Source organism: Capsicum annuum, chromosome 4 (genome assembly GCF_002878395.1).
Source record: "Capsicum annuum cultivar UCD-10X-F1 chromosome 4, UCD10Xv1.1, whole genome shotgun sequence".
Classification (NCBI taxonomy): Eukaryota; Viridiplantae; Streptophyta; class Magnoliopsida; order Solanales; family Solanaceae; genus Capsicum; species Capsicum annuum.
Window position 1 is genome coordinate 172,927,508 of NC_061114.1, and position 13,873 is coordinate 172,941,380.

General features: G+C 36.2%; 1 non-coding gene across 1 annotated transcript; it reads right to left on the reverse strand.

The window, feature by feature from the left end:
- Positions 1 to 494: 494 nt before the first annotated feature.
- On the reverse strand, positions 495 to 601 carry LOC124898238. The gene has a single exon (XR_007055214.1). It is a non-coding gene; the product is annotated as a small nucleolar RNA R71 (small nucleolar RNA).
- Positions 602 to 13,873: the final 13,272 nt, after the last annotated feature.

A 13,873-nucleotide genomic window follows, 5' to 3' on the forward strand; every position in this document is an offset into this window, starting at 1 on the left:
AACCAGTGCAAATCTTTCAACAAAGACAAGGAATCGCTGAACAACGAAATAAATCGGTTGATCCAAATGCTGGGAATGTTCCACCTCCTATCATTCCTGTTATTCTAGTTCTTCCTTCTTAACAACCTACTAGACCTATTTGTGAAGTGGTAATCCCACTCACGAACCATGTGACGAGCAGTATTCTAAAGCCTGAACCAGGAGGTCGATTTGAATTAAAGTAGAATATGGCGCAATTACTGAATTCAGAGGGGAAATTTCATGGCCTTTCACATGAAGATCCACAACAGCATATATAGACCTTCTTGGAAATCAGCGATACATACATTCCTAAAGGGGTGAATTCGGATTATGTCAGGTTGACACTCTTTCCCGTCTCTCTAATGAGGGAAGCAAAAAAATGGTTACATGCTGAATCACCACTCTCCATCACTATATGGGAAGATGTAGCTTAGAGGTTTTTTATTCGATTCTTTCTATCTGGGAAGATGGCACGCTTGAGGAGTGAAATCTTGAGTTTTAGACAGAAAGACGGAGAGAATCTCTACAAAGCTTGGGAGAGATTTAAGGGTATGATCAGAAATTTTTCTTACCATCGTCAATCTAATGATGTTCTTGTGCATACTTTCATAGAAGGATTGGAGCCAAACACGAAGATTCTCTTGGATTCAGCAACAGGTGGACAGGCTCTTGAGAAGATGTATAAAGAATTGTACACACTACTGAATCCAATCTCACAAGGGAACCTCGATTAGCATGCAGACTCGAAGAGTAATCCTAAAAAGGTTGCAGGGGTATTGGAGGTAGATTAGTTTACTGGATTATAGGCACAGATTGTAGCCATGCAAAATCATTTGATTACTCAGCTTAATAACATAAAGTTGGGTGTTACAGAACCAACAACCACAATGAATGCAGTCCAACAGGTAAATTCTTGGTGTGAGGTTTGCAGAAGTGATGAGCACACAACAGATGCATGTTCTGTAAATCCAGATTTTATCAACTACATGGGAAACGCAAATGGGCAGGGACAACAAAATTTTGGTAACACTTATAATCCCAATTGGAGAAACCATCCTAATTTTTTATAAAGTGGAAATAAGGTGTAGAATACAAATCAGTACAAGGGACAAGTTCAACCAAATCCACAGTCAGCTCAGAACAATCAAGCTACTACTCAAACTAGCAATATGGAGGAATTAATGAAGCAGTTTATGGCTCAACAAATGCAATTTGGAACAGAAATTAAGACTTAATAGGCACAGGTTGTAGCTGAGTTAAAGACTCAATAATGGTTTATGAGAAATCTAGAGTCGCAACTGGGCTAAATTGCAATAGCACAAAATACAATACCTCAAGGAGCATTACTTAGAAATACAGAGATAAATCCCAAGCAGGTAAATGCAGTTACAACAAGGAGTGGGATATAAACTAAGGAGATAGTTCAGGAGCAGGTTAGTCCCCCAATTATTGATGACAGCTCTAAAGACAAGGCAGAGAAAGAAATCAAAGAAAAAACAACAAGTGATGAAATTCATGTGGACAAGAAGACTCTCTTCTTACCCTTTTCTCAAAGGAAAAGGAAGCATCAAGAGGAGGTGAGTTACAAGAAGTTCTTAGGTCTTTTAAAGTAGGTTCAAGTGAATCTTCCTCTTATTGACATTCTGCAAAGTGTGCCAAAATATGTATAATACCTGAAGGATATAGTTGCAAATAAGAACCAGTTGACCGAGTATGCTACAGTTGCATTTACTGAAGAGTGCACATCCAAGATTAAAAACAAATTGCCCACGAAGCTTAAAGATCTGGGTAGTTTTACCTTGCAGATTACCATTGGACAGACTATTTATGCACGTGGATTGTGTGACTTGGGAGCTAACATAAATCTTATACCCACATTGTGGTACCGAAAGATGGGTCTTGGGAGTCCCAAACCCACTACTATTATTTTGTAGCTGGTGGATAGATCACTTACTAGGCCGGATGGTATTATCGAGGATGTTTTTATGCAAGTGGGATCCTTAATCTTTTCGATGGATTTTGTAATTCTTGACTTTGACACTGATCCTGTTGTTCCATTTATTTTAGGATGACCTTTCTTAGCAACATGGTATTCACTAATTGATGTAGCGGCAGGGAAAATGACAGTGCAAGCGTATGATAAAGTAGAAGTTTTTGATATGTACACGGCATTGAAACTACCAGCTATATATGATAGTTGTGAAGTTTTTGATATGTACAAGGAATTGAAACTACCAGCTATAATGAGTAGTTGTCGTCTATATCAATTATTGATCTTGCTTTTGATTGACATTTGCTGTTATCTGATGATCTATTTGAGAGAACTTTGATGTGTTATGATCTTTATGGAGATGTAGAAGTATTAAAATTAGTCTAGATTATGAATTTGGCTGAGATTGAGACGAAGAAAGTGCCTGTTGAACCATTGAATAAGCCAATTCGTCCATCGCCCAAGCCTTCAGTTGAAGAAGCTCCTAACTTGGAGCTTAAAGTTCTTTCTCCGTATTTACAATATATTTTTCTTGGTGATCAAGATACTTTGCCTGTTATTTTATCTGCAGGGTTATCAGATGTACAGGTAAAAGAAGCTATAGCAGTTCCAAAAAGGAGAAAAAAGGCGATTGGTTGACAAATATTCAATGTTGGTAAATATCCAATATTAAAGGAATCAATCCAATATTTTACATGCACAATATCTACATGGAAGAGGGTTATAGATCGAGAATGCAATAACAAAGAAGGTTGAATCCTGTGATAAAAGAAATGGTCAGAAAAGAAGTGATCAAGTGGTTAGATAGTGGTATTGTCTACCTAATTTCTGATAGCAAATGGGTGAGTCTAGTGCACTGTGTACCAAGAAAGGGAGGGATGACTGTGGTAGCTAATGATGATAATGAGTTGATCCCCACACACATGGTAACCGGTTGGAGGATCTGTATTGACTATCAAATGTTGAATGAAGCTACTTGAAAAGATCACTATCCAATTCCTTTCATTGACCAAATGATGGATAGATTCGCGGGACATGATTATTATTATTTTTTGGATGGGTACTCTGGGTATAATCAGATAATCATAGCACTGGAAGACTAGGATAAGACCACTTTCACATGTCCATATGACACATATGCATTCAAACGTATGCCTTTCGACCTATGTAATGCACCTGCTATATTTCAGATATGTATGATGGAGTTATTCTACGATATGATTGAAGACTTTGTGGAGGTATTCATGTATTATTTCTCTATGTATGGTAATTTTTTTGAAAAGTGCTTGCAGAATCTTAATAGAGTTCTAGCTCGATGCGAAGAGACCAACTTGGTGCTAAATTGGGAAAAGTGCCACTTTATGGTTAAGGAAGGAATTGTCTTAGGCCATAAAGTGTCATGTAAAGGACTTAAAGTAGATAAGGCGAGGTTGAAGTGATTTAAAAGTTGCCACACCCAGTCACAGTCAAGGGAGTGCAGAGCTTTCTGGGACATGCAGGTTTCTACAAGCTGTTTATTCAAGATTTCTCAAAGATTGCAAGCCCCATGTGTAAATTATTAGAGAAAGAGGAAAAGTTTGAGTTTAGGGATGATTGCCAAGCAGTTTTTGAAAAACTAAAGAAGAAGTTGATTGAAGCACCTATTCTGATTGCACTAGATTGGGAGTTACCGTTTGAGCTGATGTTTGACGCTAGTGATGTTGTTGTGGGAGCAGTTTTGGGTCAGAAAAAGGACAAGGTATTTTTCTCAACTCTAATATGATAGTAAAATATTAAATGATGCTCAATTTAATTATACGATTATAGAGAAAGAGATGCCGATAGTGGTGTATGCATTCAACAAGTTTAGGTCTTACTTAGTTGGCACTAAGGTCATTTTTCATACTGACCATGCTGATGTTAAATATCTTGTGAACAAGAAGGATTTAAAACCTCGACTGATTAAGTGGATTATACTACTACAATAATTTGATCTTGAGGTTCGGATTGGAAGGGAGCAAAAATCAAGTTGCTGACCACTTGTCTTGGCTAGAAAGTTGAAACCATATTGTTGATGACACTCTTAGTATTAAGTAAGAGTTTCCTGATGAAAAGTTGTTGTCTTTAGATGTAGTTGAGTTCCCATGCTATGCTGATATTATGAATTTGATAGCTTGTGAGGTGTACCCTCCTGATGCCACCACACAACAAAGAAAGAAATTTCTCCATGATTCACATGCCCATATTTGGGACAAACCCTATCTCTTTAAGCAGGGTCCAGAAGGAGTCATTCGTAGGTGTATCCTAGAGGCTGAATTTTCAAAGGTACTTAAAGATTGGCATTTATCTCCTTATGGTGGACACCATGGGGGTGAGAGGACTGCTAGAAAAGTGCTGCAATTAGGGTTTTTCTGGCCTACGTTGTTTAGGGACGCAATTACTTTTGTGAAAGATTATGATTAATGTCAAAGGTTGGGTACTATATCTAGGCGTAATGAGATGCCCCTCAATAATATTTTAGAAGTCGAAGTCTTTAATGTTTAGGGGATCAATTTCATGGGTCTATTCCCACCTTTAAAAGGCAATCTGTACATTTTTGTAGTAGTTGACTACGTCTCTAAATGGGTGGAAATAGTGGCTAGTCTGATCAATGATGCAAGGGTGGTGCTGAAATTTGTGAAGAAGAACATATTTTCTAGATTTTGTACACCTAGAGCGATAATTAGTGATGGAGGTATGAAATTTATCAACACTTGGTTCAAAAATCTTCTTGATAAATATGGTGTTAGGCACAAGGTTGCTACTGCGTACCATCCCCAAACTAGTGGACAAGCTGAGGTATCTAACCGATAGATTAAGCAAATACTTCAGAAGATTATGAATGGACAGAGAAAAGATTGGGCTGAGAAGTAATTTGATGCACTTTGGGCTTACAGAACAGCGTACAAGACGCCCATTGGGACATCCCCATATCTCTTGGTTTATGGTAAAGTATGCAATTTTCCTGTAGAGATGGAACATCAAGCATTCTGGGTTATAAAAAAGCTGAATCTTAAGATGACTACCACGGGGGAGAAACGGTTACTGCAGCTGAATGAGCTTGATGAGTTTAGGTTTCACGCCTATGAAAATTCCAACCTATACAAGGAGAAGACCAAAAGATGGCATGATAAACAAATTCAAGAGAGAGTATTTAAACCCGAACAACTTATTTTGTTGTTCAATTCAAGGCTTAAATTATTCTTAGGCAAATTATGATCGAAATGGTCTGGACCTTTTGAGGTGGTATGAATGACACCTCATAGAGATGTAGAGTTGCAGAATAGAGAGAAAATGGAGAAGTTCCTGGTGAATAGATAGCATGTAAACATTATTGGGTTGATCATCCGGATAAGCACAAGGAGTTCATCACCGTTGTTGAGGGGTAGAACTGAGCTAAGTCATGCCACGACATAAAATAAGGCACTGTGTGGGAGGCAACCAACAAATGTAATGTAATAGGTAGTTTAATTTTAGAAGTTGAAGAACAAAAAAAAAATATAAAAATAAGGCGCTTGGTGGGAGGCAACCCACTTTTACTTACATGATGTTGTTGTTTTTGATTGATGTGCAGGAATGAGAATCTTGGTGGAGAAACAGAAGATTGGAAGATGATAAAAATGGGTCTTTGAGTAAGTAAATAAGTGATACAGGGTAAGAAAAAGGTAAGGGGTAAGAAAAGATGTATTAAAATATGGAAAATTTAGTCTTAGAAATTTATTTGGATGCAATTTCTAGTGAATTAATGCTATCTTGGCGCGTCGCGTCGCGTCGAAGTGCATAATTTCTACACATAGAAAAATTTTCTAAAGCTATTTCCAGTAAACCGATGCGATTTTGATGCGTCGCGTCAGTCCTATCAATGCGGTAAGCCTCGTGCCGTGTCGGTTGGCATGCATGCAACACTTAAACTAATTTTTTGATGCTACTTCCAAAGAAATAACGCAAACATGACGCATTACATTAATTCTCCAACATGATAAATGATGCGTCACATTGATCGTTAAATTCTGGGTGCCCTCTCTATATATGACCTTAACTCATTCCATATTTCACTCTAACCCTAGTACCGCCGCCACCCCTAAATTCCCTCAATTTGACAATCGATTTTTATTCTTGTGGTGTATTATTCATCCTTCATTTTCTCTTCAACAATTCAAAGGTAAGTCTTGTATCTTTTATTTACTCAAAATTGTTTTATTTGGTAAATAATAATTAGGATGCTAAATAGTTAGTGATGAAGGGCATGAACTAGTTTTGATTTGTGGACTTGAGATGATAAATGGCATGTTTAGGTGAACTAATGACAATAATTATGTAGGTTGAGGGTTTTATTTGAGCTATGACTTGTAGATCTGTGGTGGTGGATTATTGAAATTGTTTTGACTGCTCTGAGTTCTTGTGGTGTATTTGCATGAATTACTATAAGTTATGTCGAGATTAGATTATTTATGTGATTGTGAAAGTGATGAAGTACACTTTCAAAGTGACTTAGTTTCCAAATAAATGAGTTGATTTGCTGAATCATGGGGAAATTTCAAGAATATTAGAATAATGATGTTCAATATATGATGTAAACTAAGTGTGGGGTGAATACCTATGTCACAATACCTTAGTGGTAGATAGTTGTGAATTATACCAACTTTGAAATGTGTTTGTGTGTTTCTACTGAATAATCGATGCTTGGACTTGTAAAATAAAAAGGGGAAGTCTGAGTACCCTAGTGTATTTATATACAAAATTGTGCTACCAACTAAGTGTGGGGTAAATTTCACACTTACTGGTGGCTAGATTTGAAGGTTTTTGTTTTATATGTTTATGGGCTGTTATGTTTAATAGGTACAATGTTGAGTAGCCACAAAAAATACAGCTGGACCATCTGAGCCCAGGCAGAAGAGGAGCTGTGAAGCTGATCGAGTGCCTGCAGCCCCACATGTTCCTAGGGGTCAAAAGAGGTTTGGAACTAAGGCTATGGTTGTGGAAGGACAAAAGTAATACTCTTAGCACAAAGAGTTGAAATATTCAGCAGATCAATTTATCAATAGGGCGAGTTTGATGAAGGAGTATCCCTCTATGGTGAGAAAGATAGAGGCCCAATACATGAGTTTTCTCTTTGAACAGTTGAGTGTATGCAACTTAAGCCTGGTGCGGAAATTTTATGGAAACTGGAACCCGAAAGATTCTGAGGTTGAGGTACGTGGTCATGTGATAACTTTCACTGCAAACACTTTTAATGATCTATTAGGCGCATTCTATGTGGATCCAAAGCCATTGAAGACAATGATCATTGAGCCACTTTATCAACATATCCGTTATCTCTTGTGCGACACTCGATCTATGATGAGTTCACCAAAAAAGAGAGGTATGCATGTTTCACTTCCATTTGCCCACTTAAACAGGGAGGCACATTTATGGTCTAAAATTATTTATGCCTGTCTTATTTATGGGACACATATGATGGAGGTGACTAGTGATAGGGTGTGTCTTATTTATGCTTTGATGCATGATGATGTGGATGTGAATGTGGGTGCCATTATTTTTTTGATGATGAGGAAGGCTCGATTCTTAGAGGGTCAAATATATGGGTTTGGTGGGCTGCTTACTAGATTTTTGAGGTAACAAGGTGTGCCCGAGGAGGAGGCAAATTATTTACCGTCTGTTGGTGAAAGGCCACTTGATATTTTTTGCACCAAAGAACCAGCTCCTCATGGTGTGAATTTGACTATGCCTGAGCGTAATGCTCGCACTGATTAGATCACATCCCGTATGTGTGGGCTAACTATGCTGTAGTTGAAGACTAGGGGGCGTCCAGCCACCCAATAGGAGATTCATGCGGTGGAGCTTGACTACCCATTAGAAACTCATACTCTGTCTTTATTGCGCATTGGCCTTGACTTTGATGAGCCCATTAATGATGACGTCCCCACAGATGAGGAGAGGTGCATGACTTATTCTGATGATGAGTCCAAGGAAAGAAAAAGTCTGATAATAGTGACTTAGGTGACGATTTTGGTGATGATGATGATGCTGATGTTAAATGACGTGATGGCCATGGTGACATTCAATTGAGCAGGGAGTACGACGCCACCCTGCCTTATGCTTATAGTTAGCACTAGGATAGTGCTCTGTTTAAGTGTGGGGTGGTTGGTCGTTAATCTTCTTCATCTTCATCTCTTTTATTTTTAATATCTGAGCAATGTTGGTTTTTGATTGTGTTGGATGAACAATTTTTATTTTTGTTTTTATGTTTTGTGGATTGTAAGTTGAAATATTGCTCTTTTTGGCAAGATGATTGCCCTCTTTGGCAAATTTAGTTTAAAAGTATTTACAGTATTTTATTTTCACCCTTTGTGGTAAATTTTCAGATTATGAGTATTATGTGTGCCCTTTTTGCAATTTTCATCATGCAACGTCATAGCTAGTTGCCTTCCCCTACGATAGATGGATGACGACCGTCTTAAGGGATGTGCGTCTTAAGAAGCTAAGAAAATAATAGGACCCTGATCTCTACCTTTGAAAAATGCGGTGTGTTGGGCAAAATGTTTTAATTTGTTTATAAATGAAATTGCGTTGAAACAAAATGAGATGTTTTTAAATGTAAGTCCCAAAAAGTGTAGTTTGGTTTAATTGGTTTAATGTTGAATTTGATAAAGAACAATATCGGAAACCGCAAGGATCCGACTTGATTCTAAGCATGCACCTAGTGGGTGAGTATTTGTTTATATTCTACATGTATAGGAATGACTAGAACTTGCCCGCTATGTTTACAAAGCAAAATAAAAGGTGTTAGGTATAGGAAGTGATTTAGGCATTTCTTTGCTAACCGAACTGTGAAGACTTTATTTACCTGCCCTTATGCATGACCTTAGTTAAGCCCTGTTGAGCCTATAGCCTGATTTCTTTGGTAGCCATATATGTAGCCGAATTCTTTCTTTGATAGACCTTAATTTGATCTATAGTTCCTAATCGCTTTAATACAAATAATGGAATAAGGGGGAATGTGAAGTACAAAGAAAGAAAAAGGTGAAAGTGAAGCTCTAGAGAAGTAATTTGTGCATTTAATTGTGATGGTTAGGAGTTAGAAAATAATATGTGATGAAAATTTTAGTTATTGTTACCCGGTTATTGCGTTTACAATGAACCTGTTTTGGCCCTGGTCCATTAAGGACAATGTGCACCTCAACTAAGGCAAATTGCTTAGGTTGAGGGTGGCTACTATAGGGGTGCGTAATGAGAATTGGGATTTGAAGAAAAGCTAAAATTTGATTATGTTGTAAAAAGAAAAATACTCCTACCGTAGTGTGTTAATATGCTTAGAAAGATTAGGGTGAAACCATGGATATGTAAAGATAATGAAATGGAAAGTTGGGTTGACAAAATGTGATTTTGATTGAATGTGGTTATGTATTAAAGTGCTTAGGGAGGTTAGTCACTATTTCCCAAATAGTTCCTATCTATCCCTTAGCCTGCATTATAACCATAAAAAGATCTATTATTCCTCCACTTTAACATCCGACTATTTGTAGAGTAATACAATAAGGGCAAGCCTATGATTCATTACCTATTATGTATGAATTCTTTGTGAGAGAGAGTGATTGAAAATTGGTATTCCTCTCATGATAAATAGTGAAAAATTATGAGAGATATGGGGAAAACTTTCTTGTTGTCAGGGTGCATGCAGATGAAAGTTCGGATTACTTATTGAGTTGCAGGATTACATGCTTATATTAAGTTTGCCAACGAATTAAATATCACTGTTAGGATGATGAAGTGTGAAATAAAGTGTTTATGGTCCCAACACTAGCATGACTCTTAGGTTGTGATTAGAATATTTAATGATGCTGTTGCTTGAAGTTGTTCGAGGCCGAACAAGGTTTTAAGTATGGGGTGGTGATCTTGAGCGTATTTATATGTCCAAACACTGCTATTTACCCATATTTAGACTTGTTTTGAGAATAAAAATTATGCGATTATATTAAATTGTGAGTTAAATTGTGTTTCATGGCTAACCGATGTGATTAAAGATACAGGGTAAATTTCCTATGGATTTCGAAGAAAATTGGATACACATAATGAAGATGCGAAGACCATGTAGATCAAAGTCAAAACATATGGAGTTTCATCAAAGTAAGGAGAAAAGAAAAGAGCTGAGGATTGACAAAAAGAAAAAAAGAATTGGAGAAAAATTCTAGTGACGCGACACTATCTCAATGCGTCACGTCGACTGGCAATATGTGTGCCTTAGCCAAAATTTGAAAAATAATTTCCAGTGCATCGATGCGATGTTAGCGTGTTGCGTCAATGCATAGGTTCTGTGCGTTAGAAAATTCTTTTTCTGCAACTTTCAGTGCATTGACGCGATGTCAACGCGTCGCGTCGATGCTTAAAGTTTTGACACTTAGCCAAATTTTGAGGAGCAAATTTTAGTGACACGATGCGTTGTCAATGCGTTGCGTCGTGTGTTGAAGAACTCGACTTAGTATGATTTTTAAAGGTAAATTCCAGTGCATCAACGCAATGTTGACGGGATGCGTTGGCTTTGTTGACGCGATTATCGACACATCGAGTCAAGGCTTCATATCTGGTAAAAATTTTTCAAGTATAAAAGGAAAACATGAGCACAATTTCAAACACTTTTGGCAAGCATAACAGCGACGGAAAAACATAAAATTCTTTCTTTTAGGGTTCTTATTATTTCTTTTGAACTTCTTTACCTTTATAGTAATTTTGGGTGTGATTAATTACTTATTTTTGATGTTTAATTCAAACATGAGTGGCTAAATACCCTTGTTCTGGGTTTGAGGTCAAGAACATGATTACTCTTTGATATTCTTTATAGTATTTTCTTTTTGGATTATCATCTGGATTGTTCTTAATTTCTTGAGCTTACTATTTTAATGCTTGGCCGCTATTATAATAAATTTATATTTCTATGTGAATCCGGGAGGAGAATCGTAGATTAGAACAAGGAAATTAAGGAGCAAGGTTCTTATCCTTTTATAAAATAAGGGATTTGACTTAGCATGGGATATACCGAGAAGCCTTGTTTGGTTCAATTGCAAGAAGATGACTTTATGAATCTAGAAGAATTATTGTATCTCTGTGGGAGTTGTTGATGAAATATTTAATAGATAAAAGATTTTTGGTCGGAAGACCAAGATATTTGCTTAAACCTTACGAACCAACAACCCGATAACCAATTAGACTACTATAAGAATAGAGATTTGTATGATTATTCGAGAAGCCTCTACCCTGGAATTCTTATCATAACTGTTTACAACCATTGCTTGCTTTGCTCTAGTCATAAAATTTTATTTCTTGTTTATTAATTTATATTTTTATTCTTAATTTCAAAATCATCTTGATACTATACAACACCTAATACTCATTGTCTGAAACTAAAAGTTGGTTAAATTTCTAGTTGTTTAGTCCTCGTTGAAACGATATTTGATTGTCTAAATCACTATATTACTTGTATGATCACATGCATTTGCATGTGCGTCTGAGTCGCAATAGTATGCTCCTAAATTAGATTCTTGTTAATTGGTCTTCGGACATATATAAATTTGATGATATTTGGATTGTTGAGACTTGTATAAATAATTATTGAAAATTTACTTGATGGAATTACCTTATGATTTTAAGTGTACTTGTAAACTTAGTACATCATATTGTATCCTAAGAGATAGCATGAATTTGATAAAACATACCTAATATGGTTATGGAGAATCGGGTACTACGCTAGTATGAATATAATATTGATATTACTTATTTATGAAGGAAGGATGTCACACCGGTATAGTATATGAACATAGATTATTTCCTGAAGGTCATGACTAGTTACCCTTAGCATGTATGTACAAATTTGTGTTGAATTTGGGAATTGTGAGGTTTAATAAACTGATAACGAGCTAGTGGTGTTCTAATTGTGAGGTTTAGAAGGACATAGTTGTTACTTATAGTATTGCTACTGATTTTGTGGATGGTTACCTTATGGTTAAAACTCTTGATGGTTATGTGGTTGGTCTGTAAGCACTATTTGTCCTGTTATTGATCAATTTTTCAATTCATTGAATACTTGTTATGTGACGATGCCTGTGTACTTATTTGATTTATGTTGTATACATATATTAAATTTAGTTGGCCTATGATACCTAACCATACATAGTGATTTATACTGATACTACCCTGTTCTTTTCTTTTGTTGAGTGTAGAAAGTGTTTCAGAGTCTTAGACATGACCCCACCTCTAATATTTGATAGCGGATCTTGATCCAAGGGTGAGCATTCCGTCTCCAAGCTACCATGGATCATTCTATTAGTTTTTGTCCATCTTTCGGGCAATGAGACATTCTTTATTTTTTTAAAATCTTGGATTATCTCTTGTAGACATGATTTTTGTTTTAGAAGTTCTTGCACGATCACTTTCGGGTCTTAAGGATTTCAATAAGTAATTTATTTGATTTTTGAATTAATAATGATTAGCTCCGATTATTTTTATTAAGTTGGTTTTATGATAATATCGTCTTAATATTGACTAAGTGATTGGGTAATGGTTCGATTTAGATGGTTCTACCACAGAAAGATTAGTGTGGGTTTTACTCATGGCCATTTAGATCGTGACAATTATATATTGCGTGATGTCTGTACGGGAACTTTTTTTCACATTATTGTTGCCTTATGCTATTATATATTCCGTGTTGTCCGTGCGAGGGTTTTATATGACAAATTTTGCTTTATTTGAGCATTTGACTACCTCATTTTTTAATGTGATGTCCATGTGGGAGATTGAATAGATAATATAGGACTTATTGAGCATTGATTAACTTATTATGATAGAAATGACCAAGTTAGGGATTGATATGATATTAATGATGTTTTATATGCATGACTATTTCAATGGTGCTCAATTAGAACTGATATCATGATTATTGACATACAGTTAATTTCTGAGCTCACTTGTATACGTATTGAATGAATTAAAAATCTTCACAGTGATTTGATTGTGATCATTATATCCTTATTATATAGATACACATTCATGAAATATTGGTACCATTGAGGAACATTGATTTTTGAAAGAAAATGAGACATCTTTAAAATACCTAGACCGAGGGATGTGTCGGTCGAGTAGATTGATACATGAGATTGAGATTGGTAAAAATTTGAGATAGTATTGAATTGCAAACCCCCAGTGGGTCTTATTTTTGGGGCATTGAGGCTCGATGGGTGCATACAGAAAGTCATGTAATGACTTTCAACCATTTCACTTCACCATACATCACATTGCATTGCATTTGTATATTCTGTGTTTACGCACTGTGTTTTTAGCTTCTTTTGTACTTTTGTGTATGATTTTTCCTTGATGGTGTATATATATTAGAACTATAGTGAAGATGGTGTGAGCTACAGTTTGGAAATTTTTCTTACAAGTGGCGTGCTCATAGTATTTTCTTTACCTATTATATTTTCTAATTTACTCAGTCGGCTATAATACCCACTGAGTATAAGTGGACCGTACTCACTTTTACCGTACCCTATTGATGCAGATTCTAGTTTGAGTACCACACGTGGAGGCTGGTCTTTGTGTAAAGATTCTAGGTTTTAAAGGAACTTATGTGCTCCAAAGTTCAAATTCAGACCTCATCTGAACCAGGGACAGATTTTGTATTACTTAGTACTCGGATGATTATTTAGATGATCTACACTTATGTCATCAGGTTTTGAAATTTATTATATTTCTTTCAGACTTCTGCTATATTTGTGCTTGTATTGGCTTGACTTTCCTCAAGAATTCTTTCTTAACTTGTCTTTTCATTAAACTTTTTGTTTCTTTTTCTATTTT